Genomic DNA, 24,790 nt, shown 5'->3' on the forward strand with positions numbered 1-24,790 from the left:
TTGTTTCTCAGCTCACCCTTGGTATGAAAGTAAACCCTGAGTTTAGAGTTTAAAGAGGGGAGACCTGATTACATTGCCATGCACATTGGTAATGTGGTTGTGAATACTGTGAAGAAAATGTGCAGCCTAGAACATTCCTCCACCCTCTCCACTCAGGTCCTCGTCCATCATGGCCTTTTCCTGCATTGCTCTTTCAGTTCCCTCCTCCATGGACCCCTTGCCTCATCTGGCCTCCCCCTGCCCACTTCACACATCTATCATATAAGGGATTCCCACTTGGAGGTCTTGTGCTAAGTGCTCCAGGGTAAAGGAGAAAAGACCCCCTGTGCTTGCCTTAGCAGTTGTGTGGGACAAAGAGATAAGTGAGCCCACATTCCAGTGATGTGCAGCCGGCATTCTGCAAACCTCTGCGGGAGAGCAGGAGACTTCAGGCCAACCCAGGGAGTGAGAGGAGGCCCTTGGGTGGGTTCCTGAGTTGCAGGCTGCCGTGGATGGGGAGCATCTGAGACATGGCGCCGGCTGCAGCACACTGTGCAAAGCATGAAGCAAAGTCAGGCCACGGGGCTGGCACTCCCTCTGCAACTGCTTAAAATGTTTCATCCTGCAAGAATGCATGTGCTTGTTATGAAAAATTTAAGCTACTGAGTACATGACTGCTGCTTTCACTAACCATCCCACTACAAGAGGAGGGATTTGAACAAGTTGTTAGATTTCAAAGTCCAGTCCTTAGGACCCGAATCCTCATGTATATCTAATTCTAATGTTTCTATAGACACAAGCCAAATGGGCGATAATGCTGGGGCCATCTGAATTTCCTCATATAGTCTGCCCACCAACCCTGTAGTGGTGTTAGACAAAGCAGGTGACATCTAGTAGCAAGTGAAACCAAGATTCAAACCATTTTAGTATTCACTGCATAGCACTGGTCTCTGATGATGACCCTGAAGAATTTGAGGTGACATTCACATAAATGGTTAGAGATTAGCAAGACATTTCCGAGTGTCCCTGTTGGAAGTGTTGGAGCCATGCATTTGAAGATAATTTTGAACACAGCATCTTCTTGCCATTAGTCTTCAAAATTAAAGCAGAGAAATTAAAATGATTAAAAAGAGCTGTACTTGTGAGCATCACCTCTTAAGCAATGGAGGTATTCTCCGGTCAGTAGGGGACAGCAAAGCTTAGATTTATTGGCCACCCATGAAACTCTGGATGGTCCCTGGATCCTGTAATTGCTGGGCAGAGCAGTAGCTGCAGAAGGGTACAGTGACCGTTTCGGCTGAGCAAAAGGGGAGCAGTTTCTCTTGCACTGCTTACCTTCCTCCCAGTGAAGAAGCACTTTGCCTGAGCCAGGCCTGGAGGCAGAGGGATGGTGCTGCTGGGAGAGTTGCCTGTGGAGTGTGTGGTCCTAAAGTTGCTGCCTTCCGAGCCTTCGTAGGCTGGTGAATAAGGAACTTGGGGAATGCTTGTCAGATGGAAGGAAAACTAGGGAGGAGCAGAAATCAGTGTAGTTGAGATAGTCCTGGGGAAGAAAAGCAGTCAGTTCCCTCCAAAAATGCTACACCATCACAAGGGCTTGGGCCACAAATCCAGAGGGGATTTTGGCTCATTGGTGAACTGAGCACCTCTGGAGGCTGAGATATCCCCAAAATTTCAAATAAGTGTAGTCTAAATAGTGGAGGATAGTCAATGAAACATGCCATGGAATTGCTTAGGGCAGCACCTGGCAAACAGTGAAGGGAATGCTTAGTCAATGGCAGGTGCTATCGTCGCTTCTCATAGAGGTGCTAGGGTGCTTTCTTTTCCAGTCAGATTTTATTGACACAGCTTTTGGTGAGGGTACCTGTAAGGAGGGGTAGGAGAAGCACAGACTGGGTTGCTGGGTCATACTTCTAGGGGTGCCATAATTCTAGGGTCCCCTACTGCTAGTGTGCTGTACTTCTAGGGGTACCATACTTCTAGGGTCCTCTACTTCTAGGGGTGCCACTGTGAATGTGTGGTTACTGTTTTTGTTAATTAGCATCAAGCACATGGTACTGAAAAATCTCTAAAACCTCTGCCTGCAGCAAGGACCTGCGGGCAAGAAGCCCCCTGAGAGGGGTGCTAGTTGGTCCCGGCCTGAGAGCGACCCCTCCCCTGCTTGCCTGTCCACCTGCACTCCTTGCTGCCTACCCCTTCTGAAAGCTGCACCGTCCTTGTCCTCCCTTTCTGCCGCCTGCACATCAATGGGCTCGGCCTCAGGGCCACCACAGATGCTCTTCCCTCTGCCTGGAATGACCAACTGTTCCCCAGATTTCACAAGTCTGGGTCCTCATTATCATTTATGTTTCAAGCCGGTCTTCTTAGAGCCCCCCTGATGAAAGTATTCCCAAGGCCAGTTTCGTTCCCCTTTTCCTTTTTACTGATACACACACACACATTCGAGGCTTTAGAATTAAGTGAATTTTCGACAAAAGGAACGCACCTCTTGAACCAGCATTTGACTCAAGAAACAGCAGAGCGCTGCGGAACAGCTCAGTTTTCCCAGATATTACTTGGATGGATTCGATTCGTGCCGCTGCACACCCGCACCTGCCAGTACCGTGAGCGGTGATCCCTCATGATGACCGAGGCGCTGAAAATTGATTCGTTGCACGTTGACACGATGCTGCTGCGGACACACTGAGTTAATATACTATGGCAATGAATTCCACCTTTTTCTTCCACTACTGTTCCGCGGCTCCTGGAGGGTTTCAGATGCAGCGCGCGGGTGGCCTGCACTTCTTCCAGACAGCCCGCTTGGGACCCTCCGCGAGCTCAAGAGCAAGGGCAAGCCGGCGCAGGCCGCCAGTCCAGCAGACGCGGCTCCTCGCGTCCCAAGTGGGCGCTCCAGGGACCCGCAGGGAGACGGGAGGGCACGGTCCCATCCCCAGCCCGGCTGCGCCCTCGGCCCTGCGCCCCTGGCCCTGCGCCCCTGCCCCTGCGCCCCAGCCCTGCGCTCCCCGCCCAGCTTTGTGACGCGAGGCCGCGGTTTCCCGGCAACTGCCGAACGCGGGCGCCTGGCAGCCAGGGAGGCGGACTCGGGCGGGGCCCCCGGCCGGGTGGGACCGACCTGGCCTGGGCGGAGAAGCTGGATGGGGGCGGCCTGGGGGACGAGGAGATCGCCGCCGCCACGCTGCGGGGCAAGCCCCGGCCGCCGCCCCACCTCGGCGCTGTCCGCCTTCAGCTAAGTCCCGCCGCGGCGCCTGGACCCGGAGGAGCACAGCGACTTCTTCCGCCAGGCCAGAGTGAGACGAGAGGGGCGGCATCGAGCCGCGCGGATGAGGCGGTGCTGGGGGCAGGGCTCCCCTGCCAGGGAGCGGCTGGGGCGGGGTGTGCGGGGACTGGACACCCAGCGGCACCGCGTGGAAGGGGTCTGGGGACCAGGCAGGGGGTGGGGGCGGGGCCCGGGCAGGGTGGGGGATGCTTCTGTGGGGGTGGGAGCAGGACATCATCCTGGGAAAGGTCTACCGGGAAGGTCAAGTGACGGGAGGGGGGCAGGGATTGCTCACCAGGGAGGAAGACTCGATGGGGCGCCGGGAGTGGAGGGGGCAGGGGCTGCTCCGCGGGGTCTTTGGGACAGGCACCTGGACCCTGAAGAGCAGAGCTTCTATTACTGAGAGACACAGATGCACCCCTCCCCCCCAGAGCTGGAGGGGCCCCGCGGCAATCCGGGGGTGCTCGAAGAGTCTAGAAAGGGAGCCCCGAGGCTATCCAGTGTGCAGGATGCGGCCCCCTGAGCAGTATGTGCGGTGGTTCCCGGGGCTGGGAATAAGCAGCCAGGCTGATGGACGGTCCTGGGTCCCAGGAACCCTCGGGCCGCCTTCCCACCCACCAAGAACCAGGAATAAGTCTGCACCGTCTGGCCCGGCCCCTCTGGGAAGATGTGCTTGGTGGGAAGAGCTCTGGGGTCTAAGCACCGGAAGCACCCAAGAGAGGGCAGAAGGAAGGAAGAGAAGGGTGTTCAGAGTTGTCCAGGTCACCCATTCCTTTCTTTTCAACATTGTTTCTGTCCATCCCCAGGGCGTTCCTCAAGGCATCTGATTAGATAAAAGCCTTGGTTGAGGACCCTCAGCCTGGCGGACAGCTGGGCACCTGGGCTATCCCTCAGCCCTCCTGGAGGGATGGTAGTGCCAGAAGAGGGACATCTCACTTTTCTCAGGCTGCTGTCACAAGTGCCATGAACTAGGTGGCTAAAAACACCAGGAACCGCTCTCTCAGCCCTGCAGGCTGAAGCCTCAAGTGCGTGGGCCGTTCTGGTGGGTCAGTCCTGGCCGCTGGGGCACCTGTCCCTTGGCCAGCAAGCCTTCAGTTTTCAGTGCCTCCTCAGTCACCCTATGGCCTGCTCTGTCTCTCTTCCCATGGCGCACTCCCCTTCTATCTGTGCCCACACCCCCCTTCTAAAGACACCAGGCATCCTCGACTAAAGGTCCACCCACTGCAGTCGGCTTCATTCAGTTTAAATGATTCTGCTTGCAGTAATGCTTTTGCAAAAAGTTCATGTTCCCAGGTACCTGGGATTAGGACTTCAAGGTATCTTTTTGGGGCACACAGCTCAACCCATAATGTGGAACACAGATTCCCTTGGAAAGGAAGTTAATGGTGTGGAAATAATTCCAAAAAATGCCTCCTTCCTCTTCTCCTAGCCACCCAGTATTAGTGGTGCCCAGGTGAGTCCCCAGTTCTGGTCAACTCTCGCTGGAGTACTAGTGGGAGGCCTCTTGAGTCTCATGAGCTTCACTTCACACATAGAAGCGTAGTTTCCAGTTGAAGCAACTATAGCCCTCAGTCTGCCCCCCGGGATGTCTCTTGAATCCAAGGTACCCCTCTGCCTGGCTTCTAGCATGTGGAAGGACTGGATGGAGGAAGGAAGGAAGGAAGGGGACTTCTGGGGCCATCTGACAAGGTACCTGTCTCTGCTGGCCATTGAAACGGAGAGGGGTGGAACGGAAGGGTTCCCGACCTTCTGCCAACACACACGTCATGTATTTTCTTCCTGTGAGCAATAGGTTTTGAACAACTGTAAATAGTTTCACTTATTAAATGGGGTTTACATTTTGAGTCTATGGTACCTATGATACTGCCAGTGAGTTGATGGCCATCATGTGATAATAGTGAAAAAGCCAGGACTTTTGGTGTCTGAAGTTGTTCAATGCTTCTTTATTGAGAGAATATAAAATTCATCTGGATTTTCAGAATAACAAAGAGAGTTCATGCTACACCATTTTGTTTGTACCTTTGAGGAGTCCCTTTCCATAGCATCCTAAGGTGGATTGTGGATTGCTCCTTGATAGGATGTCACTGATGGAAAGTACTGTTGAGGACTGCACAGTGGGGCTTGTGGTTTCTGAAGCTCAAATGTGGTGAAGAGCAGAGCAGAACCCCTGCCCCCTGTGGGCCAGGCCCAAGACGAAGAAGGGCAGAGTGAGCCTGAAGACTCAGTATCTCCTTCTTGAATTTGCCGGTCTGATAAGCAGTCCCACCTTCCAGGGCTGACTGAACAAGGGCCGGAGAGGGGCCTGGAGGTAGGAAGTGACTGGGGCTCTGCCCCTTGGATGAAAATCAAGCATGAGCCATAAGCACGCCTTTCTATATGACACTGTAGGCACACTAAGGCCTGTGCCCCCAGCCAGTTTTGATAAAGTTTTATTAGAACATAGCCACACCCATTCATTTCTCTATCTTCCCTGTGTAGGATGTCGTGGTTGAGTGATAGTGACAGAGCCCCTGGGACAGGAGAGTTCCCACCTGGCCCTTCACAGAGAAAGTCGCTGACTCCTGCTCTAATGCCTTACTGCCGCCTGGAAAATGGGAATTGTCTTTAGAATACAATCATTCAAATGGGATTTTATGTGTTTAAAGCATTTCATGGTCGTTTTCATTAGCTGGGGTTACAGGCAAATTCAAGTCCTGGAGCTTTGTGTATGCCAAAAGGAAATTATGCAACTGAAATAAATATTAATTAAAATCTAAAGAAAAGAGTCTTAAAAGCAACAAGAACAGCAAAAGGCATTTCAAAGTCCATTTGTACCAATATTCACACCATGGTATTGGGATTATGGGCACTGGTATTTGATCAACTCCAGGGCTCCAGGCGCAGTTTCTCCAACCTTGGGATCATTGATCATAAAGAGTGTGAATTCTGTACTACAGGTTTGCTGAAGGACCAAACTGCCCCAAAATTCATTGCAGGTACTTTCAGCCCCTAACAAAGCTGATCAAATTACTTCCTAAGTCAATTTCCTTGGAGCACAGTTAACATTAGTCAGTGTGTTGGTTAGCAGCCCAGGCTGAGGAGTCCCGGGTGGAAGTATCAGCGCTACGGTGACTAGCTATGGAGCCTTCACAAGTCACAGCCTCTCTGTCTCACTTTGCCATTCTAGGACAGATCAAACAGAACCGACCTCATGGACCACTTAAGAGAATGAATGTGCTTAGTGCGCATACAGTGGCTCACAGTAAGCCCTGGGTCGGTGGAGCTCTAATTACTGTTTTGTTTTTATTTTTTTATTTTTAATTATCTTTTTTTAAAGTTAATAGATCACACAAAACATTACTTTAAAAAACATAAGAGGTTCCCATATACCCCACTCCCCACCCCCACCCCTATCAATTTTTTAGTTGTATTTTTTGAAGATACATAGATCACAAAAAATGTTACATTCAAAAAATATAAGAGGTTCCCATATACCCCCACCCCCCTCACTCCACTCCTCCCACATCATCAACCTCTTTCATTAGTGTGGCACATTCATTCGATTTGGTGAATACATTTTGGAGCACTGCTGCACCCCATAGACTAACTGGCTATGGCTAGTGATGGTCAGTGCCCTTTTATTTTGCTAAGGATTGCGTCCACAGGGCCAAGCCTTTCCTTCCTGATCTGATCACTGTCAGAGAGGCACATGATAGAACCGTCAACCTGGGGGCTTAAATAAGCAGTTCTGGGGCATTGTCAGACTAGCCCTGGCAAACTGAGACAGTGGCTAAAAGTAAAGATAGACTTCCCATGCCAAGGGGTGTGTGTGTGTGTGTGTGTGTGTGTGTGGCAGGGAGGCTCTGCTCAGTCCAGTCTCAGGAACCCAGGTGGAGGGAGGGTCACCAGTCAGGCTGTTGTCCTTTCAGTGTGAAGTCTTTGGAGCTCCTGGCCATGGGTGCTTACATGCTTCTGCCTGAAGAGTCACACATGGCTCCTTGATCACATGCAAGCACCTAGCAGAGGAGCAGGGAAGGTTATTCCTGTGGGTGGCCAGGAGTGCAGGAGAATTGGCTATTGGTGCCATCTACCACTCAGCTGATCCTGAAGTGCCCTCCAGGGTTGGTTCTCTGGCTCCATTTCCCACTGCTGGAAAGCCCTTGCTTCTCCTACCAAGTGCCCTTTCTCAGCCAGCAGCTCTATCTGCAGTACCAAGGTCTCCTCCACTGTCACGTCCATTTCCTACCCCCAGCACCACCAACATCAGCAACCCTCCTTCTGTGTCACCCTGCACTTTGTTCACACCTCAGCTATTTCCTGAGGGAAAACTGATGGTACACAACAAGGGCCAAACCAGTATCAGGAAACACTGAATTTCAACAATACTCAATACACAAAGTGCCAAATGGATATCAAGAGAGAAAGGTAAATGGAGTTTGTTTTGTTTTGTGTTTTTATTTTTTTAATTCATTTTTAAAAATATTACATTAAAAAAATATGAGGTCTGCATGTACCCCCCATCCCCCTAACCCCACTACTCCCCCCATAGCAACATTCTCCTCCATCATCATGACACATTCATTGCATTTGGTGAATACATCTCTGAGCATTGCTGCACCTCATGGTCAATGGTCCACATCATAGCCCACACTCTCCCACGTTCCATCCAGTGGGCCATGGGAAGATCTACAATGTCCAGTAATTGTCCCTGCAGCACCACCCAGGACAACTCCAAGTCCCGAGAATGCCTCCACATCTCATCTCTTACTCCCATTCCCCACACCCAGCAGCCACCATGTCCACTTTTTACATACCAATGCCACATTTTCTTTGAATACTAACCACAATAGTTCATGAATAGAATATCAGCAAATCCACTCTAATCCATATTCTATCCCTCCATCCTGTGGACCTTAGATTGGTTGTGTCCATTCCACATCTATGTCAACAGGGGGCTCAGATTCCACATGGATGCTGGATGCATTCCTCCTGCTTTCAGTTGTAGACATTCTAGGCTCCATGGTGTGGTGATTGAACTTCTTCATCTCCATGTTATCTGAGTGGGGTAAGTCCAATAAACCAGAGTGTAGGAGCTGAAGTCTGTTGAGGCTCAGGGCCTGACTACCACGTGGTCAGTCCAGAGATTTAGATGCCCTAGAAATATCTTAAACCCCAGCACCAACTACAATTCTGATAAAGTAACAGGAAAGGCTTGTGAAAAGAGATCACATCTGAGTCCAGCTCTATCACACAGAAACACAAACTCCAAAGAAGGGCCAACTGACATGGCACTGAACTCCATCTGCCATGACCATAAGACCTGTGGGTCTCTGTAGCCCTCAGAAGAACCAATACCTGGGGTTGTATCTACTTTATCTGTGTCTGAGACTCTGCTCAGGTGTGCATAATGGCAAACCCTCTGATAACCTCCAGGCTCTTTTTTAGAGACTCATAGCCATATAAACTCATTTGTCCTTTCCATTTCCCCCTTGATTTAGGCCAAAAAGCATTTTTAACTCCTGTTATTATATGTAGACAGGGATATTCTGCTGGTCCGAGTTCAACCATTTATTCAAGGTCATTGTCTAGTTACATCATCAGCTGGTACTCGGTAGTGATCCCTCAGCACCAGGGAGGCTCATCCCCAGGAGTCATGTCCCATGCTGGGGGTGGGGGGGTGGGGAAGGCAATGCATTTACATGCTGAGTTTGGCTTCGAGACTTGCCATATTTGAGTAACACAGAGGCTCTCAGGAGTTAACTCTTAGGCACACTACTGCTTTAGGCCTTGCTCTTATTTCAGGTGCACAGACTCACAAGCATAGTCATTAGTATCAGGGGCTCATTGTTGGAACTTCATTCCTTTTTTGTCTTTGCCGTTACACTTGGGGGATTGTTGCTGTTCCCTTAGGGACTGTGATAGAGCTCCCTGGTTAGGAATTCAGCACTCCCTCAGTTGTTATTTTTAATTGTTTCCACTAAGAAAATATCCAAACATATATGCCCTGTAGAACTCCCTGTCAACCATATGTCCCCTGTCAATAACATACCACACCAGTATTCCTCTGCTGCCATTGTTGAACTACTCTGTGATCCAAAACTTCCTGAAAAGTGAAGCCCAATATATTGCCAGGTTCCCTTAATAGTAAAATGGAATATAGCGATGAGTTTAAAGGTTAGATATAGAGTACATACTAATTTGGAAAAATTCAACATCCTATCTTTTTCTTTTCTTTTTTCTAATTATTAAGCTTATCTTCACAAGAGTTTTAGATCACAGTAATTCATATATACAATATACAGTACTCCCACATATCCAACAGAAAACCTTTTCCCTTCCACAGCAATAATCTTTTAACATAGTCATACCATATTTACTGAAACTGATGTACAGACATTGAGACAATAGCTTTCAAACAAGGTAACATTTGTGTTTACATTGTGGTTTATACTTTAGGCTATACGATTTTCTAAATTTATAGTTATCTTATGTTTTACATTATGATTTACATTTTAGACTATCAGCCCCTATGTATTTTTGGTGTCATTTTACATGTCTTATATCCATCCTTGTGTACTCTTATGAAACACTTCTATTGCCCTCACAGTTATGTTGGTTCCATCTATTCAATACCTATTTCCCCTTCCCCTTAGGGCCTACAGTGACAGTCCATCTTCATTTCTTGAAGAGCCATGTTCAGAGATACTTGCAACAGTGTTGAGGGCTTGACATGCTCAACTGCCCTAATGCCCTGGGATCCACCATTTCTCTTGAGAGATACAGTTCCCTCTATTTGATGGCATCAGTCCTCCCCAGGATGTGGGTATACCTTCACTCTCATTATATGGGTCTCTACCCAGTGATATAAACCTCTCTGGCAAAATGAGAATTCACATATTCCCTAGGAGTCTGTCCTGCATCAGATTATCCCCTTTAAGGAAGTTAAACAGGTAACTTTCCTTATTATATTTTTGAAAAGGTTTTCTCAGCATTATACTCTCAGCCAAATACCTGACAATCTTCTATGTTCGTATGTTGCCCCAAACTCCCCCCAATTTCTTGGCAATATTACCCATTTGCCTATCCCTAGCCCCCCTAAAGCCCACAAAGCCCCACCCAAAGGTAACCCTATGCCCCAATTTTATCCCTTCTGGGTACACATATTTACCTCCAGGTTATCACAGATTTCACCCATGTAGATGTCAGCTTACATCCTTCCTCTACACCACGATTTCCTGTAAGCCTATCATCCAGTCTCTAGCTCTCTAAGGCACCTTGTGTTTACTTATTTCATATCATTAATGTCATGTAGTATTTGTCCTTCAATTCCTGGGTTGCTTCACACAATATAAGGTTCTCAAGATTCATCCATGTTATCACATGTGTTTGTAGTGTATTTGTTCTTAAAGCCAAGTAGTATTCCATTTTATGTATATACCACATTTTCTTGATCCATTCATCTGTTGATGGGCACTTGGGTTGATTCCAACTTTTGGCAATAATGAACAATGCTGCTATGAACATTGGTGTGCATCTATCAGTTTGTGTCCTTGTTTTCAGTTCTGCTGCATATATACCCAGCAGCGGAATTGCTGGGTCATATGGCAAATCTATGGTTAGTTTTGAGCAACAGCCAAAATGTCCTCCAGAATGTTTGGATCCTTATGCATTTCCACCAGCAGTGGATGAGTGTTCCCATTCCTCCACATCCTCTCCAGCATTTGTACTCTTCTGTTTTTTTCATAGCTGCCAATTTTATGGGAGTAAGATGGGATCTCATTGTAGTTTTGATTTGCATTTCCCTGATAGCTAGAGATTTGGAGCATTTTTTCATGTCCTTTTTAGCCATTTGTATTTCTTCTTTGGAGAAGTGTCTGTTTAAACCTTTCCCCCATTTTTTAAATGGGTTGTTTATCTTTTTATTTTCAAGATATAGGATTTCTTTATATATGCAAATTATAAGTCTCCTATCTGATATATGTTTACCAAATATTTTCTCCCATTGTGTAGGCTCCCTTTTTACTTTCTTGACAAACTCCTTTGAGGTCCAGAAGGCTTTAATTTTCAGGGAGTCCCAATTATCTATTTGTTCTTTTGCTGCGTGTGCTTTTGGTGTGAAGTTCATGAAGCCATTTCCTATTACTTGACTCTTATATTTAGGTCTTTGATGCATCTTGAGTTGATCTTTGTATAAGGTGTGAGATGGTAATCCTCTTTCATTCTTTTACATATGGATATCCAGTTCTCCAGGCACTATTTGTTGAATAGGGCATTCTCTCCCTGTTGAGAGTGTATGGTGGCTTTATCAAATATTATATGGCTTTATATATGAGAATCTATGTCAGAACTCTCAGTTCGGTTCCATTGGTCTGTGTGTCTCTCCTTATGCCAATACCATGCTGTTTTCACTACTGTAGCTTTGTAGTATGTTTTGAAGTCAGGTAGTGTGATTCCTCCAATTATATTTTTCTTTTTCAATATGTCTTTGGCTATTCTGGGTCTCTTTCCTTTCCAAATAAATTTCACAATTACTTTTTTCTAGTTCCTTAAAGAATGCTGTGTTGATTTTTATTGGGATTGCATTGAATGTGTAGATCAGTTTTGGTAGGATAGACATCTTAATAATATTTAGTCTTCCTATCCATGAACAGGGAATATTCTTCCATTTATTTAGGTCTTCTTTGATTTCCTTGAACAATCTTGTGTAGTTCTGTGTGTATAAGTTCTTTACCTCTTTGGTTAAGTTTATTCCTAGGTATTTGATTTTTTTAGTGACTATTGTAAATGGTATTTGTTTCTTGATTTCCTCCTGAGCTTGCTCATTATTGTTGTACAGAAATGCTACTGATTTTTGCACATTGATATTATAACCTGTGACTTTACTAAACTCATGAGTTCGACAAGCATTCTTGGAGACCTCTCAGGGTTTTCTATGTATAGGATCATGTCATCTGCAAATAATGAAATTTTTACTTCCTCGTTTCCAATTTGAATGCCTTTTATATCTGGTTCTTGCCTCAGTCCTTGAGCAAGTACTTCTAAGACAATGTTTAATAGAAGACCTGATAGTGGACATCCTTGTCTTGTTCCTGATCTTAGAGGAAGAATTTTAGGATTTCACCATTGTAAACGATGTTGGCTGTAGGTTTTTCATATATACTCTTTATCATGTTCAAAAAATTTCCTTGTATTCCAATCTTTTGCAGTGTTTTTATCATGAAAGGGTGCTGTATTTTGTCAAATGCTTTTCCTGCATCTATAAATATAATCACGTCATTTTTTTCATTCAGTCTGTTTAGATGGTGTATTACTTTCATTGATTTTCTTATGTTGAACCATCCTTGCATACCTGGAATGAATCCCAATTGGTCATGGTGTATAATTCGTTTAATGTGTTGTTGAATATGGTTAGCAAGTATTTGTTAGGTATTTTTGCGTCTAAGTTCATTAGAGAAATTGGTCTGTAATTTTCCTTTTGTGGTGTCTTTGTTTGGCTTTGGTACTAGGGTATTGTTTATTGTTGGCATCATAGAATGAGTTTGAAAATGTTCCTTCTGTTTCAGTTTTTTGGAAGAGTTTTAGCAAGATTGGTGTTAGTTCTTTCTGGAATGTTTGTAGAATTCACCTGTGAAGCCATCTGGCCCTGGGCTCTTCTTAGTTGGGAGGTTTTTAAAGACTGATTCTATCTCTTTACTTGTGATTGGTTTGTTGAGATCAGTAATTTCTTCTTTTGTCAGTATAGGCTGCTTATGTGTTTCTATGAATTTCTCCATTTCCTCTGAATTGTCATTTTTGTTGGAACATACTTTTTCAAAGTATCCTCTTATGATAGTCTTTATTTCCATTATACAGATGGGGCTCACTGCCATGTCAGATGGCCCTTCTTTGGAGTTGGTGTTTCTGCATGATGGAACTGGACTCAGAGGGGATCTCTTTTCACAAGACTCGCATGCTACTTTACTGGAATTGTAGTTGGTGCTGGGGTTTGAAATATATTTGGGGGATTTGAATCTCTGGACTGACAATATGATAGCCAGGCCCTGAGCCTCAACAGACTTCAACTCCTACACTCTGATTTATTAGACTTACCCCACTCAGCTAACATGGAGTTGAAGAAGGTCAACCACCACACCATGGAGCCTAGAGTGTCTACAACTGAAAGCAGGAGGAGTGCATCCAGTATCCATGTGGAATCCAAGCCCCCACTTGACATAGATGTGCAATGGACACAACCAATCCAATGTCCACAGAGAAAATGTGACATGGGGGTGAGAAGGATGGCCATGGTGGCTGCTGTGTGCGGGAAATGGGAGGAAGAGATGAGATGGGGAGGCGTTTTCCGGACGTGGAGTTGTCCTGGGTGGTGCTTCATGGACAATTATGGGACATTGTAGATCCCCCCAGGGCCCACTGGATGGAACGTGGCAGAGTGCGGGCTATGATATGGACCATTGACTATGGGGCGCAGTGATGCTCAGGGATGTACTTACCAGGTGCAATGGATGTGTCATGATGATGGGAGAGAGTGTTGCTGTGGGGGGAGTCGGGGGTGGGGACGGTGGGGTTGAATGGGACCTCAAATTTTTTGAATGTAATATTAAAAAAAAAAAAGTCTCCCATTATAGTCGTAGAGGCATCTATTCTTTCCCTTAGTTTTTCCAGTGTTCGCCTCACGTATTTGGAGGCGCCCTAGTCAGGAGCATAAATATTTATGATTGTTCATTCTTTTTGAGGGATTGTCCCTTTCACTAATATGTAGTATCCTTCTTTGTCTCTCACAATTGTTTTGCAATTAAAGTCCATTTTGTCTGATAAAAATATAGCTACAGCTGCTTTTTTTGTTTTGTTTTTGTTATTGTTTGCTTGTAAGATTGTTTTCCAACTATTCACTTTCAGCCTCCATGCATCCCTGGGTCTAAGATGTGTTTCTTGTAGACAGCATATAGATGGGTCATATTTCCTTATCCAATGTCTCAGTCTGAATCTTTTGATAGGTGAGCTTAATCCATTGACATTCAGTGTTATTACTTTCAAGGAATTATTTATGTTAGCCATATTGTGATTGGACTTGTGTTTGTCATATATTGTTTGTTTTTTTTCCTTCTCTTTTTGTCTTTTTTGTTCCTCTTACACTCTCCTCAAACTCTGTCTCTCCTGTATTTTCCTTTCTTCCTGCAGAGCTCCCTTTAGTATTTCTTGAAGGGGAGGTTTCTTGTTGGCATACTCTTTCAATTTCTGTTTATCTGTGAATATTTTGAACTCTCCATCATTTTTGAATGCTAGTTTAGCTTGGTAGAGTATTCTCGGTTGGAATTTTTTCTTTTAGTACGTTGACTATAGCATACCACTGCCTTCTTGCCTCCATGGTTTCAGATGAGAAATCAGCACTTAATCTTATGGACCCTCCTTGTATGTGATCGTTTTCTTTTCTCTTAATGCTTTTAGAATTTTCTCTTTGTCTTGAACATTGGATAATATGACAAGTATATTTCCTGGGGTGGGCCTGTTGGGATTTATGATGTTTGGGGTGCATTGTGCTTCCTGGATATGTACATCTGTCTCTCTCATTAGATTTGGGAAATTTTCAGCCATTATTTCCTGCAACACCTCTTCTGACCCCTCTCCCTTCTCTACTCCTTCTGGGATGTCTATAATACGTATGTTTGTGCATTTTGCATTGTCATTCAGGTCCCTAAGTCCTAGCTGGATTTTTTCTATCTTTTTATCGATGAATTCTAATATCTGTTTGATTTCCGATGTACTGCCTTCCACGTTGCTAATTCTCTACTCTGCCTCTTCTAATCTGCTATTTGCTGCGGGTGTATTTTTGATTTCTTGAACTGTGGTGTTCATTCCCATCATATCTGTTATCTTTTTGTGTATGTCTGAAATTTCCTTTCCAAGTGCTTTCTTCATATTTTTAAACTCTTCCTTTACTTCATTAAGTTGGTCTCTAATATATGTTCTGAGATCTTTAATTACTTGTCCAATGTTCTGCCCCTTCCTGGTTTTTAGTTTGTTCATTGGATTCAGCATGTTTTCCTGATTATTCTTTTGGTTTGTAGCTTTTTTTCGCTGTCTGGCCATCGTTTTATCTTCATGAGTTTAACCATCCTTAGTTTCTTTGTCTAGTCTAGGGGATTAATTAGTTGATGTTCTTGCATAAGTGTCCTATCTTCTCTTTGTAACTTTGTTCTTCTTATTCTAATTTCTTGTTGCTGGATGAGTTCACTTTGAAGGAAAATATTAGGCCCAGAGAAAGGAAATGGTATAAGAAGAGAAAATGTTTAAAGTAGTATTGGTAATAATTGTTAACAGAGCAACAATATGAGATCTGGGAGAATGGATATTAGATTCATGTAAGTTGTGTAGAGTTATAGCAGTAATTAAAGGATCTGTAATGAGACAGTCAACTGATTATGGGGAGAATATAGTATGAATTAAAAGGCCAGTGTTTTCATGAGAGAGGAAAGAGAAAAGAAAGACAATAGTATCAAGAGTGGATAAAAGACAGAAAACAGAACAAATGTATTAGAAAATAAAAGTTAGACAATTTGGGGACCAAAGAAATGGAGGTGGAATGTAATAAAACCAGTAGATTGTGGTGGATAGAATGATGTGGGGGAAAGAGGTTAGTGTAGGTGACCAAAATCAATTCACACAGAACTGAAATAAATGGAGGATGAGGAAACACAGCAAATGTGAGGCGCTCCCTACAGCACCTATTGTATAAATAAAATAATATAAAATAGGAAGAAAAAGAGAGAAAAGAAAAAAAAGAGAAGGAAAAAAGGGGGTGGGCAAAGAAAAGAGAGGGAAACAAGCAAGAAAAGGAAAAGAAGAAAGAAAAAAAAAACCCAATAAACAAAAAAGGACCTGGGAGGATACAATGGGAGAAAAACCAGGAGATAATGCAATATTAGCAACCAAGACAGTTAAAAAAAAAAAGGAAAAAAAAAACCCACAAATGCCAATGGCTAGGACAGTCAAGGACCTTGATGGCCCTCAGGGCATGGAGGATTCAGGGATAGGAAGTCTGTAATATTGCAGACTCAGGAGGTGTGAGTCTCTGGGGTGTAAGCCACCAGGGTTTAGGGGGCACAGACCTGGGAACCACAAATCCAGTTAACAGGGAGCCTGGGAGCACCACAGTGCAACACAGCCTTCAGGGATCCCCACAGCTGGGCACCAGCCCTATGGGGAGGGGTCACACCCACAAACTCTGACCTCTATGTCAGAAACCCAAAATTCCCCCTCTCACAAGAGTCTCTTCTGTCACTGTCTCACCAAGTCAACTTCAGGAAACCTCCTGCCCTGCAAGACCCTGAAACAGCCTGCTGGGGATGCCACTGTACTATAGACAATTCAGGGACTGCTGCAGATGGGCCGCCAGCCCTACGAGAAGGGGCTCTAGCTAGAAGCTCTGAGCTCCATCTCAGAAATCCAAAATTCCACATCTCGCAAAAATCTCCGTCTTTGTCTAATTGGCTTCCAGACACCTCCCACCCTGCAAGCCCCTGAAACAGCCTGCTGGGGGCACCGCTGTACTACAAGCAGTTTGGGGATGCGGTAGATGGGCTGTCTGCTCTAGTGGGAGGGGCTCTAGCTGGAAGCTCTGATCTCTGTGTCAGAAACCAAAAATTCCACGACTCGCCAGAATGCCTCCATCTCTGTCTCACCAAATCGACTTCCAGACACCTCCCACCCTGCAAGCCCCCAAATAGCCCACTCAGGTCTTGGGAATTCCCTGGTTCAGCAAAGTCTCCAGGACTGCCCACCCCAGGGGGAAGCTTCCTATGAGCAGCTCCAATCTCCATGAAAGAGACCCAAAATTCTACATTATACACGAATCTTCTTTTTCACCGTGCCACTAATTTGATATCCAGACACCTCCTGCCCTGCAAATGCCTGAAACAGCCCAGTCCAGCAAAATTCCAACCCTATTCGGCTGCTTCTTTGCAGGAGAGGTTATAAGGTGCACTCACTCAGATGCCGTCTTGCCTGAGTATAGCCTTGCTTTGTGTTTGAAAAGCAACATCCTTTGTGAAAAAAGAACTCCCTTGAGAAATGGTAATAATGAAATACCAATAAACCCAGAAGCTCCGTTTTGTGGTAGCATCTAAATTTGGATCAGTTTTATTAATGACATTCTGCTTCAATCCATAAAGTAGTGAAAGAAAAAAAAAGAGGAAAGAAGAAATATTGATGACACAAATCAAGGAAAAGCAGATTTTTCAGTTTGATTAGTTGTTGGAAATGGATAACCATGTTATTAACTGAGGTTGACTGGTGATGAATATTATTTTCTTTATTTTTCTGTGATAAAAAAATTTCATTTTGTTCTGCAAAAGTCCTGAAGACACGAAATCCCCACAAAGAAGAGCTGTCTAAGATTCTGATAACATCCACCAGCATTGTTAAGGAAGGTTATTCTGAGCTATGATAGGCTCCTGGTAACTAATCCAGGGTTTGGGAGGCAGGCATTGCTGCTTTCTTATCATTCGTACATTAAAGAAGGTTTTAGAACTAATTAGAAGGAGAAGAAATGGGCATTTTTCTGTCATGTTGTATATCATACTCTATTATGCTGATTTTCTCCAGCTTAGGGAACAAAATAAAGTGCCATTTGCCCTCACATTCAGTGTAGGGTGATTGCATGTTCTGTTCTTGAGTCCCTTCTTCCCCTTTAGGATCTTCCCCTCAGAATAAGAACCCTAGGGACTTACTCAGCCTAGAAGGATCAGAGGAAAGCACAAGCCCAGCCTCTTCCATGAGGATCTTCCCTTTCCCTGTTCCCCTGCTGTTAGTGCTGCCCCCAGCTGGCTGACCTACTGCCCTATCCACTTTGGCACCAGGCTTTCAGGTGTGAGAGAGGAAGGTGCCTCCCACCTCTCCACCAGGTGTCTGGAGGCCTGGTCTATGTGTTCTCCAGCCACATATGTGTTCCACGGGTGGGCTGGCCAGGAGTGACTTAAGCCACAGAATGACCAGGAACCCAGCTCCCTTCTAAGTCCTTAATTTACTGGGCATATGGAAGTGGTGTGAGTGATGGAGAGAATGTTATCTTTCTTTCTTGCCAGCCGGCCTCAAGTGGGCTGGGCAGTAACTCTGAACCTCTGGATTCCAGAACTTTGCCTGACAAGAGACCAAGTTCCTTCTTTGGAGAATTGACCTTCCATCATCCCAGGAGTGTGGGTGGGGTGCGTGGGCTTCCTTGGGTTCCTGAAGGGCCTTCTGGTCTAGGGGCTTACCTACAAAGTTTCCTTCTAGAGGACATAACACTGCTAGCTAGAGGTGACTCTCGGCCAATCAACATCCTACGTTATGTATGTTAAAGATAATGTGATCTCTCCATGGTGCATTACGTTTTTTAAACTGTTGGATTTTATTTGATTTAATTCAAATATCTTTAATTTTTATATAGTGTAGCCATTTGATATTGTTTATGAATTCCAAACATAGATATTTGATTATGTTTGTAAACTGGTCTGTTCCTTTGGGCATGATAGATTGTATTAACTTCATAGGTTTCATTTTTACGTATTAAATTATGATCAGGGGTTTGAATGGCCCATGTCAGTAGGACATTGAGTCTTCACCCCCTTGGTGGGCAGGGACTCAGCAAGAAAAAGACATGGCAAAGGAAGTAGTTGGAGTTTTGATGCTGGAACTTGGGGAAGTAAACACACAGGAGAAGAACACAGAGAAATAGAGATGGCTCCTTAGACATGGCAGAGGCCTGGGAAGAGAGATAACCTGAGGGTCTACAGCTGACCTTGTGGAGAGACCAGAGAAGACAAGCCCATAAAGTAACAAGTGCCAGACAGAGAGACAAGCCTTATGCCAGTCTTCATCTGAGACCAGAAGAAGCTGGGACCATGGAGTGTGAAGAAGAAGCCTGAATCCTCACAGAGACCAGCAGCCATCTTGCTCCAACATGTGGCAACAGACTTTGGTAAGGGAAGTAACTTACACATTATGATCATGTGACTGTAAGCTTCTACCCAAAATAAACCCTCTTTGTAAATACCAACAGCTTTCTGGTACTTTGCATCGGTACCCCTTTAGTTGACTAATACATATAGTCTAAGTGGTTGATTTTTTTTGTGATTTCTCCCCACTGCTTTGATGATTAGAAGACCCTTAGAGCTGTTTTTCACCTTTTAAAATCCATCCAGAATTTTCTTTTGTCTACAATGAAGTGGGAAGATACAAGTTTATTTTTAACCTAAAGAGCTATCCAACTTTCACAGTACCAAACACTGAAAACTTTATCACTGGCCATTGTTTGGGCTTCTTGTTAACCTAGGAGTGTAGGAGCCATACTGGAGGTGATGCTTTCCACAGAAGTGAAGGCCACAGTGGACCAGGGCACCCTGTGACCATCCCAGAAGTGGACAAGCTTGAAGGCAGCTGTGGGAGGAAGCTCGGGTATGGTGGGCTGCTTCTGGCTAGCCGTGGTGTGGGAGCAGGAGCCCTGATCCCATGCTGGGAGGTTTTCTGTCCTCCCTGTCCTATAAAGTGACTTGGAGCACAGGCACACCAGGATTTCCAGCAGCCATGGGACAAGTTCCTTTAGTATGGCACCCCTGGAATTCTCAAGAACTTTAAGACAATACTAAGGATTGCCTTGTTGGCCTTAACAGGTGTCTGTGGACAACAACCAGGCTGACTTATCTTCACACCGCTCTCAGAATGACCAGGTGTCTTGCACAGGATGGAAGGTGTGTGAAGGGTCTGTAGAGACTCAATTGAAGCTGCTTTCACCCAATCTTAGTTCCTGGAGTCAGTGATCATGGGGCTTACTGGGTTTTCCAACATACTCTGCATATGTGCTGCATTCTCTTCACTGTACTTTCTGCCTTGTGCTTTGCAGTTGGTAGAAATGCTTCCTAGCATTATACCCAGAGGAAAAAAGTAATGCAAAAACAAACTTATGTAACCTGGCATCGAGACCTGATACTTCCCAAATCCAGCAAGAATAAGTGTCTGAGTTCACTGTTGGGAGTATCTAAGCAGCCAGAGTGATATACATGGCTAACCAGGAGAGGATTAAAGAACAGCTAGCATATGCATTTCTTCATCTTTTATTAGATAATGAGGCAGATGTACTTTCCCTTTAAGGACAAGCTGGGGTGAACAAATGGAGATATTAAAAGATGATAGCTGATGGGTGGGGCAAGATGGCATCTGAGTGAATGCACTTCATAATTGCGCCCTCAGAAGAGCAGCTGAGTAGGGTTGGAATCTTGCTGCAGTGGGCTGTTTTGGGAACTTGCAAGGCAGGAGGTGTTTGGACATTGATTTGGAGAGACAGAAATCATGCTTGCTAAGGTAGAATTGTAGATTTCTAGCACCGAGGTCGGAAGTTGTGGTGAGGTGGGACTCTTCCCCCTTAGGCATTCCCTGGACTGTCAGTAGTGTGGTGGCATTCCTAGACCCTGTGTTCCCCAGAAGCATGGTCTCCAGATCCATGTCCCCTAAGCCACCACAGCGGACGTTGCACAGACCTACATACCCTAAGTCTACAATATCCCAGACTTCCCACTCCCAAATCCAGAGCTCCCTGCAGTAAAAGAATACACTAGCCATTCAGTTTTGGACTGACTCTGTGAGTTGGAGGGTTTGGGTGGGAGGTGCAGAGGGGCAAAATGAGTGCGGGTTCATTTTCAGGTCCTGACCCCCCTTTTTTTTTTTAACTTGGAGGAGCATACCAGCTGGCTTGGGGCAAGCTGGGGAAGAAAGGAGAGGCAAATCTGCCGAGAAAGCCCTATTTACCTAAAAATGCTGGGTTAGGAACCTTGGTCTGGAAGAAGGTGGAGTCAGAAAATCAACTGCCCCTCCTGTAGCACACCTAAGGGAGATAGCTGAAAGATGTGTTTTGAAAACTTCCATTAGCATATTTGGGGTTCCTGGTGAGGTGGGGGCACTCTGTCTTTGGAAATTAAGACACATTGTTTTCTCTGGTGATTTGGTACAACAAGGACCCACTTGAATCTCCTACTGGACACCTCACACAGCTTCCCTGCTGCCCTGGGAGAGAGGGAAGTGAGAAAGGGAGAAAGGGGGAAGGTCAGACTCCTAAGCATTTTATTTAAATACAGAAAGGATTCCTTGCTTGAAATTTGGTCTTTTTTATTGGTTTATTTTCTTATTTTTTCCTTCCTCTTTATACCCCCACAGCCCTTTCCTCCTCCTCCTCCTCCTCCTCTTCTTCTTTTTCTTCATCTTCCTGTTTTTCTTGCTTGCATTTCCACCCCCGTTTCCCCCCTTCCCTCCCTTTTTTCCTTCTCTTCTTTTTTTAATATTAGGTGTTCCAGGAAGTGATTCACATTTGCTGTGTTTCCTCATCCTCGATTTCCTCTTTTCTGTGTGTACTGATTTTGGCTACCAATGCTAACCCCTTTCCTCTACATCTTTTTTCCTCCATCATTTAATGTCTCTCTTTCATTCCACTGCTCTTAATTTAGCCCTCAATTTTCATTTCTAATACCTTTGTGTGGTTTTGTCTTTTATTCGCTCTCCATATTATTGTCTTTTCCTTTCTCTTTCCCACTTTCCTGACCACACTGGTCTTTTAATTCATACTATATTCCTCCCCATATTCAGTTTACTCCATTTTTCTTACTGTTCTAACTCTACACAGCTTACATGAGTCTAATACCCATTGTCCTAGATCTCACATGGTTCTTCTGCTAACATTTACTATCAATACTACTATTCTACTTTTTTCTTTTCTTACTTGTTTTGTTTTCACTTGCCCTAATATTTTACTTCAAGTGAACTTAGCCAACAGCAAGGAAATAGAATAAGAACAACGTGGCAAAGAGAAGACTTAACACACACGCAAAAACAACTAGTTATCCCTGAGACTAGACAAAGAAGTTAATCAAGCCAGCAAGATAAAATGATGACCAGACAGCAACAAGAAACTACAAGCCAAACCAATAATCAGGAAAACATGACCCAATCCAGTGAACAAACTAAAATTAGGAAGAAGAGCAGAACATCAAGCAAGTAATTAAGCCTCTCAAAACATTTAATAGGGGCCAATTTAATGAGGTGAAGTAAGAGATAAGAATATGAAGAAAACACTTGGAGAGCATGCAGGAGAAATTGTAATCATGCAAAAAAAAAAAAAAAGACAACGGATATGATGGAAAGGAACAGCATAATCCAAGAAATCAAAAATACACTCTCAGGGGCTTTGGAACCTGAATGACAATGCAAAATGTGAAAACATATGCATTATAAGCATCCCAGAAAAAGAAGAGAAGGGAAAGGGAACAGAAGGGGTGTTGGAGGAAATAATGGATAAAAACTTCCCACACCTAGTGAGGGAGATGAACATCCACATCCAGGAAGCACAATGCACCCTAAATAGCATAAAGCCCAACAGGCCTACCGAAAGACATATACTTGTCAAATTATCCAATGCTCAAGACAAAGAGAAAATTCTAAAAGCAGCAAGAGAAAAAAACCACACATACAAAGGAGGCTTCCTAAGATTGAGTGCTGATTTCTAATCTGAAACCATGGAGGCAAGAAGGCAGTCTTACGACATAGTCAAGATACTAAATGAAAAAAAAATTTCCAAAAAAGAATACTCTTTCCAGCTAAACTAACAATCAAATATGAGAGTTCAAATACTCACAGATAAACAGAAATTAATAGAGTATGCCAACAAGAATCCTGCCCTTCAAGAAATACTAAAGGAAATTCTATAGGAGGAAAGAAAAAAACAGGAGAGACAGAGTTGGAGGAGAGTGTAAGAACAACTAAAAAGACTAAAAAAAGAACAAAATATAACAAACACAAATCCAAAGAAAAAATTGCTAATATAAATAATTCCTTGAAAGTGATAACACTGAATGTCAATGAATTAAACTCACCTGTCCAGAGTCTCAGACTGGAAAATTGGATAAGAAAGTATGATCCATCTATATGTTATCTACATGAAAAACATCTTAGACCCAGGGATTCAAGGAGGTTGAAAATGAATGGCTGGAAAAGAATCTTACAAGCAAATAATAACCAAAAAAGGGCAGGAGTAACTATGTTAATGTCAGACAAAACAGACTTTAAATGCAAAACATTTGTGAGAGACAAATATGGACACTACATATTAGTAAAAGGGATAATCATTCAAAAAGAAAGAACAGTTATAAACATTTATGCTCCTAACAAGGGTACCTCCAAATATATGAGGCAAAAACTGGAGAAACTAAGGGAAGGAATAGATGTCTCTACAATTATAGTGGGGGACTTTAATACACCACTATCAAGCTGAAAATCTGCAAGGGCCAGAGGCCCAGATTTCACACCAAGATATGGAAATTAAACAGCACACTCTTAGAAATACAGTGGGTCAAAGAGGAAATCTCAAAAGAAATTAATAACTGCCTTGAAACTAATGAAAATGATAACACAACATACCAAAACTTATGGGATGCAGCAAAGCAGTACTGAGAGTGAAACTTATAACCATAAATTCATACATCAAAAAAGAAGAAAGGAAAAATTGAGGAAATAACTGCACATTTGGAGGAATTAGGAAAAAAACAACAAAGTAACCCTGCCAGAAGAAGAAAGAAAGAAATAACAAAGATAAGAGCAGAACTAAGTGAAATAGAAAATAAGAAAGCACTTGAAAAGATAAACAAAACCAAGAGATGGGTCTTTGAGAAGATCAATAAAATTGACAAACCCTTAGCTAGACTAACAAAGAAAAAAATAGAGAAGATGCAAATACACAAAATAAGAAATAACAAAGGAGATATCACCACTGGCCCCACAGAAATAAAGACTATCATAAGAGGATACTTTGAAAAACTATATTCCAACAAAAATGACAATTCAGAGGAAATGGACAAATTTCTAGAAATACATAACCAGCCTATATTGATGAAAGAAGAAATTGATGATCTCAACAAACTAATCACAAGTAAAGAGATAGAATCAGTCATTAAAAACCTCCCAAATAAGAGCCCTGGGCCAAATGGCTTCACAGGTGAATTCTACCAAACTTTCCATAAAGAACTAACACGAATCTTGCTGAAACTCTTCCAAAAATTTGAAACAGAAGAACATTGCATAACTCATACTATGATGCCAAAATTACCCTAATATGAAAGCCAAACAAAGACACCACAGGAAAGGAAAATTACAGACCAATCTCTCTAATGAACATAGATGTGGAAATCCTCAACAAAATACTTACTAATCATATTCAACAGCACCATAAATCAATTATACTCCATGACCAGGTGGAATTCATTCCTGGTGTGCAAGGATTGTTCACCATAAGAAAATACATTAATGTAAAAACCACATAAACAGATTGAAGGAAAAAAATCACATGATCATATCTACAGATGCAGAAACAGCATTTGACAAAATACAGCACTATTTCTTAATAAAAACACTGCAAAAATTGGAGTAGAGGGAAACTTTCTGAACATAATAAAAGATATATATGAAAACCTCCAGTTAACATCATTTACAATTTTGAAATCTGAAAATCTTTCCCTCTAAAATCAGGGACAAGGAAGGAACCCATTATCACCTCTTCTATTTAAT

The 24,790-nt window shown here is 43.8% G+C and overlaps 1 long non-coding RNA gene across 1 annotated transcript; it reads right to left on the reverse strand.

Moving 5' to 3' along the window:
- Nucleotides 1–336: 336 nt before the first annotated feature.
- On the reverse strand, nucleotides 337–2,789 carry LOC131275200 (uncharacterized). The gene is made up of 3 exons (XR_009182610.2): nucleotides 2,462–2,789; nucleotides 1,315–1,482; nucleotides 337–601 (listed from the first exon to the last, which is right to left on the reverse strand). It is a non-coding gene; the product is annotated as an uncharacterized lncRNA (long non-coding RNA).
- Nucleotides 2,790–24,790: the final 22,001 nt, after the last annotated feature.

This window comes from Dasypus novemcinctus, chromosome 22, assembly GCF_030445035.2.
Source record: "Dasypus novemcinctus isolate mDasNov1 chromosome 22, mDasNov1.1.hap2, whole genome shotgun sequence".
Classification (NCBI taxonomy): Eukaryota; Metazoa; Chordata; class Mammalia; order Cingulata; family Dasypodidae; genus Dasypus; species Dasypus novemcinctus.